The following is a 6,246-nucleotide window of genomic DNA, read 5'->3' as shown; positions in this document are numbered from 1 at the left end:
AACATCTGTTATTTTCTTTATGATTTTTGTATAACAGACCTCCTAACAGGCGTGAGGTGACCTCTCACTGTGGTTTTGATTTGCAGTTCCCTGACAATTCACATTGTCCTTTCACTCTGTTTGCTATTTTCTTTGTTGTGTAGAAGGGTATTTATTTATTTATTTTTGAGACACAGTCTCACTTGGTCACCCAGGCTGAAGTGCAGTGGTGCACCCTTGGCTCCTCAGCTCACTGCAGCTTCAACCTCCTGAGCTCAAGCTACCCTCCCACTTCAGCCTCCTGAGTAGCTGGGATCACAGGCAGGGCACTACACCTGGCTAAATTTTTGTACTTTCTGTAGCAATGAGGTTTTGTCATGTTGACCAGGCTGGTCTCAAACTCCTGAGTGCAGCAGATCCACGCACCTCGGCCTCCCAAAATGCTGGGATTACAGGTGTGAGCCCCTGCACCAATCCCAGAAGCTTCTTAGTTTAATATAGTCCCACTTGTCCGTTTTTGCTTTTGTTAACTGTGTTTTGGTGTCATACCCCCAGCCCCAAAACATTACCAAGACCAATGTCATGAAACTTTATAATTTTGCTCTCCTCTAGGAGTTTTATGGTTTCAGGCTACTTTAAACATTTAAAAACATTATTCCATTGTCTTTTTGCTTCTGGTGTTGCTATTCAGAAATCAGATGTCAATTTGATTCCTGGTCACTTTCTTTTTTTTAATCCCCTTCTTCTTAAAAACTTTTAGCACTTTGTCTTGATGGTCATATATTTTATTAAAATGTATATAGGGTTTTTTGTAGTTGTTTCTGGTTGAACATAGGAATGATATATAGACATTACACCTGCTCTCAGTCCTTCACGTTTGTTTGAAAACAGCCAATCTCATCACAGCCATTCTTTTTTTTTTTTTTTTTTTCCTGCCCTAAGCCATTCTTAACTAGGTCATTAAAACAATCTTTGGGCAAGCGCACCTCTGCCAGAATGGCCTCACTGCTTGCACCAAAAGTACACTTCTGGCTGCCCCACAACTCTGGCTCCGCACCATTGTTTTCAATATTTGTTGGCCTTACTTCATTTTTTACAACTTTATATTTTTAATAACTTTATCTGAATAGACATATAATTCATATACAATGCAATCTACTCCTTCAGAGTGTACAATTCAATGATCTTTAGGATATTTCCTTGGCTGTGCAACTATCACCGTTACCTAAATTTAGAACATTTTCTTCACCCCATAAAGATATCCCACACTCTCTAACAGTCACTGCCATTTCTCTTCTCCCCCAATCCTCTGGCAAGCTTTCTGTCCCTATGGATTTGCCTATTGTGGACATTTTATAAATGGAATCATCCAACATGGAGCCTTTAGTAAATGGCGTCTTTCACTTAGCGTACTATTTTCAAGGTTCCTCCATGCTGTAGCAGGTATAAGTACTTTATACCACGTTTTGCATATCCATTCATAAGTTAATGAACATTTGGGTTGCTTCCACTTTTTGACTGTTGTCAATAATGATGCTGTGAACATTTCATTTCTTCTTCTTTTCTTTTTAGCAGTGGGGTCCTTCTGTGTTGCCCAGGCTGGAATGCAATGGCTATTCACAGACAAGATCACAGCACACTGTGACCTGGAACTCCTGGGCCAGGGGATCTTTTTGCCTCAGCCTCCCAAGTAGCTGAGACTTCGGGCATGTGCCACCATGCCCATTGCTATGAACATTTTAAACAATTTTTTTTGTGTGTGGACATATATTTTCAATTCTGTTGGTATACATACAGGAGTGGAAATGCTGGTCATAAGGTAACTATGTTTAACATTTCGAGGACTGTTAAAAGTTTCCAAAGTGTCTACACCATTTTGTATTCCCACCAAGAAAATATGAGAGTTCCTATTCCTCTGCATCTTTGTCTTTGGTGTTTTCAGATTTATGGATTTTAGCCATTTTAATAGGTATGTAGTGGTACCTCATTGTGGTTTTAATTTGCATTTTTTCTAATGACAAATGACATTGAACACCTTTTCCTATGCTTATTTTCCATCTGTATATCTTCTTTAATAAAAATGTGTGTTCAGCTCTCTTGCTCATTTTTAATTGGAGAATTTGTTTTCTTATTAGGTTTTAAGAGGTTTCTGTATATTTGGCTATAAGACTTTAATCAGATGTGTTATATCCAAACTACATGATAATTTCAAAAATGAAATGAAAAAAACAAGCCATGAGAGGAAGAAAAAAAAAGGATGCTGGGGGTATTTCGGGGCACGGTCTCTGGAGCTGGTGATCCTGAGTCCTGCTTCAGGCTTTGCTCCTTGTTAATGGTATGTTCTCCCCAAGTCTCAATTTCTCCCTCTGAAAACGGAGAAAAAATAGTATTTCTCTTTGAATGTGGCTGTGGGAACTAAATGAGGTGATGTGTAAAGATTGCTGGTGCTTAGTAAAGATTCAATAAATGATATTTTAAATGAACTTCACTTACCCAGGATTCTCTGGGCAGGAATGGGAGGAACCAGACACAATCTTGGGGTTTCTGCTTTCAAAACTCATGTCTTTTGCATACTGTCCCCACTAGAGGGCAGCATTAGAAGTCAGGCAGCCCTGGGGGGCCAATTTTACCTCTGCTACCTGCTAGCTGGGTAACACAGGGAAGGTGACTTCACCTCCTCTCTGAGTGTCAGTTTCTCTTCTCTAGAGTGAGGGTTGGATGAACTAATACACATACATATATATATGTGTGTGTGTGTGTGTGTGTGTGTGTGTATATGTCTAGCACTATCTCTGAGACATAGTGTATGGTATCTATTTCATTCATATACATTATTATTATTATTTTTTTTTTTTTGGAGATGAAGTCCAGCTTTGTTATCCAGGCTGGAGTGCAGTGACACTATTTCGGCTCACTGCAACCTCCATCTTCTAGGTTCAAGCGATTCTCCCACCTCAGCCTCCCAAGTAGCTGGGATTACAGGCGCCCACCACCGTGCCTGGCTAATTTTTGTATTTTTAGTAGAGACGGGGTTTCACCATATGGGTCTGGCTGGTTTTAAACTCCTGACCTCAAGTGACCCATCTCCCTTGGCCTCCCGAAGTGCTGGGATTACAGGCGTGAGCCACCACACCCAGCCCATTTAAAAATTTTTATTTTATGTTTTTTGTGTCAGATAGGTACTGTGCTGATATTATAGCAAGGTTTAAGGGAAACACATCTTATACGTGAGCATGAAAACCCAATCATCACACTTATGAGCTTCAAAAGGATCTATACACGCTGTTTAAAAGATGCACCATGGTGTATTGGGAAAATACAAACTAAGAGACAGGAGTCCTGGGCTTGTGACCTATCTTGGTCTTACCTTGCTAAGTGACCTCATGCAAGTCTTGACCTCTCTGGACTTTGGACTACTCTTCATCTAGGCTAAAACATCAGAGTCACCAGTGGGGGTGGGGTGGCTTTCAAAATCCCAATTAAAAATATGAAATATATATATGTGAATGGTTAACACCCAAAGCAAGATAACAGATGCCTCTGAAGAAAAAGAGAAGGGGATGAGATTAAAGAAGGAGGTTCAACTATATTTTCAGTGCTTTATTTCTTAAAGAAAAGTTGGAGTAAATATGGCAAAATGCTTAGCTTTGCTAAATCCATGTGGTAGAACACAATGGACAGTGTTCTCTATGCTTTTAAAAAGGAGAAAAGAGTTTGATGAAAAGGAGATAGAGGATGGAGTATTGGGTAAGGACATTCCAGGCACAAGGAAGTGAGCTGAGACATAGAAGAGATAAAGAGTATGGAATTTTCCAAGATATTTTGATACATAAAATTCAAGGAAGGGAGTGACTGAGATAAGCAAGGAGTGGTAGAGAGGTCAAGTCAAGGAGGGCCTTGTGTGCCAAGCTGGGGAGTATGGACTTTATCTTTTCTGCTGTGGAGGTAGGAAGGATGGTCACCAGAGTTGTATGATATGTACTTTTGCAGTTTGAAATCATTCGTACGTTTGTTCTTCATTCATTGTTTCATTGACCCACTGCCTTTCCAATCTCATGCCAGTCTTTGTTCTGGGCATTACAGATGCAGTGTTGAACAGGATGGGCACCATCTTTTCTTTGATGGAGTTCCCTCTCTTGGGAAAGCAGAGACTGAAGTAATTGATTATAACATTGATTCATTGCAAATGTGATTCACTACTCAGTAGCAGTGTAGAGGCTGGAGGCAAGGACACCAATTAGGGCTTATTACAGTAGCCCAGAAGGGGGAATTAGAGGCCCTGGACCTGGGCAATGGCTGATAAGATGGAGATGAAAAGACAGCATTGCAAATATTCTAGAAGGTGATGAGTGGTTGAATGAGGTAGGGAAGAAGAAAGAGCAAATCATCAATGATATTTTGTCCTGAGTGCCTGGGGTTAGCAGTGGTGCCACACTTTGTGAAGGAGAATAATGTCTTCTAAGTCCTTTCTATTTCTTGCATTTATGGTCCTCAAAATTGTTCAGCATCTAGGGTCCTTGTGTTTTCTGCAGAACATAATAAAATAATGATATTTGTACTCTGCAAATAAAATACATAATTTTTTGATAAGTCATGCATCATGTTATATTAGTTTCTAGCATAAGCAAGTAAAAATAGGCACTTCAGTTTGAAGTAAAAATTCCAGGAGAAAGAGTTAAAATTAGAAAACATAGTCATTACTTTTTTTTTCTCTGAAAGCCTAGGAAATGACTTTAGACTTATACTACTTTAGCTGCAGAAAACCTTGGTCTGGCTTGAGGATGCCAGGATTTTTCAGGAACATCATTGGAAGACCTCTATCTTGTATAGTGAATCAGGGCCCTTCCTGGTGGTACTTACAGAGAATGTCGTAGGTATCCTAGTTTTCCTTCCTAGTTGCAGAGAAAGGAGTAATGGAGGGAGAAGCAATAGCCCTACCAGGGGGGATTTTTGGTGCTGATGCTGGTAGCGGGAGTATCTGTCTAATTCTGAAGCTTCTGGTGATACCAGGATTGGAGGAATTTTCAGTCAAGAATGGGGCTTTCAAATAAAGTGAAGAAAGGCAGACAACCCAGTTTTCTAAATGGGCAAAATATTTGAACAGACATTTTTCCATTATTAATGCCAATAAGCACATGAAAAGTGGTCAACATTACTAGTTATTGGGAAAATGCAAATCATAATGAGATGCCACATCACACTCCCTATTTTGGCTGTAGTCAGACAGACAGACAGACATGGAATGTGGAAAGTAAAACTCTGTGACATAATTTTTTTCTTTTGAAATAGGATCTCACTCTGCTGTCCATGCTGAAATGCAATGGCACAATCATTGCTCACTGCAGCCTCAAACTCCCGGGCTCAAGCGATCCTCCAGCCTCAGTCTCCTGAGCAGTTGGGATTACAGGCATGTGCTACTGCTTCCAACTTTGTCTTCCATTTTCAACCAAAATCTCCAAAGCACAAATTATTAGGCAAAAGGACCCCCTGAGAAAAACCTACAAAAACATTAAATGCAAAAGGCTAAAGAGCATAGAAGTAGTCAAATTAGTGGTATTCAGAGAAATGCAAATTAAAAGAATAACTGCTGGAAAATACACTTTAGCTATTAGACTTGGAAAAAATTAAACATCTAGATAATGCCAGGCGGTGTTGGGGATCAGGGATTTAGGAATTGTCATGTGCCACTGGGTGGATGTATAGGTTGATGAAGTCATTCTGAAAACTTCTCAGTTCTGTACCTGGATAGGTATCCCCCACAGAATTCTCATCTACATATGGGGTTGCTTTGGCAGTTGACAGTTGGAAGCAATCTGGTTATCCATCACTTGAGAACTGGATTAGTGAAATGTGTCATATATATCTGAAGCAGTTAAAAGCAGTAGTCCGGACATACAGATAGCAACATGGCTAGATCTTAAAAATGTTGAGAAAAGCAGAAACAGAATTAAATATATACAATTTTAAGACACGTGTCCACAAAAATGGATGTTATACCAGAGCATATACAAAAGAAGGATACATATCTAAAATATTAAAACAATTGCATCTGGGGGAAGGGGAATGAAACTAAGAAATGGAAAGAAAAGTGTATGAATAAAGGGATGAACGGATGGATGGAGGGATGGATGGGGGAATGGATAGGGAGATGGGGGGAGAGGATGGTTAGATGAGTAGGTGATGTACGAATTTCTCAAACAAGAGAGGGACCTTGCAAGGACTTCCAATGATAATATGCTTCAACTGAGGAGAACGATTACATCAACC

General features: G+C 39.8%; 1 non-coding gene across 1 annotated transcript; it reads right to left on the bottom strand.

Moving 5' to 3' along the window:
- Positions 1-3,148: 3,148 nt before the first annotated feature.
- Positions 3,149-3,252, bottom strand: LOC115894461. The gene has a single exon (XR_004054579.1). It is a non-coding gene; the product is annotated as a small nucleolar RNA U13 (small nucleolar RNA).
- Between the last annotated feature and the right edge of the window lie 2,994 nt (positions 3,253-6,246).

Source organism: Rhinopithecus roxellana, chromosome 17 (genome assembly GCF_007565055.1).
Source record: "Rhinopithecus roxellana isolate Shanxi Qingling chromosome 17, ASM756505v1, whole genome shotgun sequence".
Lineage (NCBI taxonomy): Eukaryota > Metazoa > Chordata > Mammalia > Primates > Cercopithecidae > Rhinopithecus > Rhinopithecus roxellana.
The sequence above is the reverse complement of the archived record's forward strand: the minus strand, read 5'-3'. Positions and strand labels throughout refer to the sequence as shown.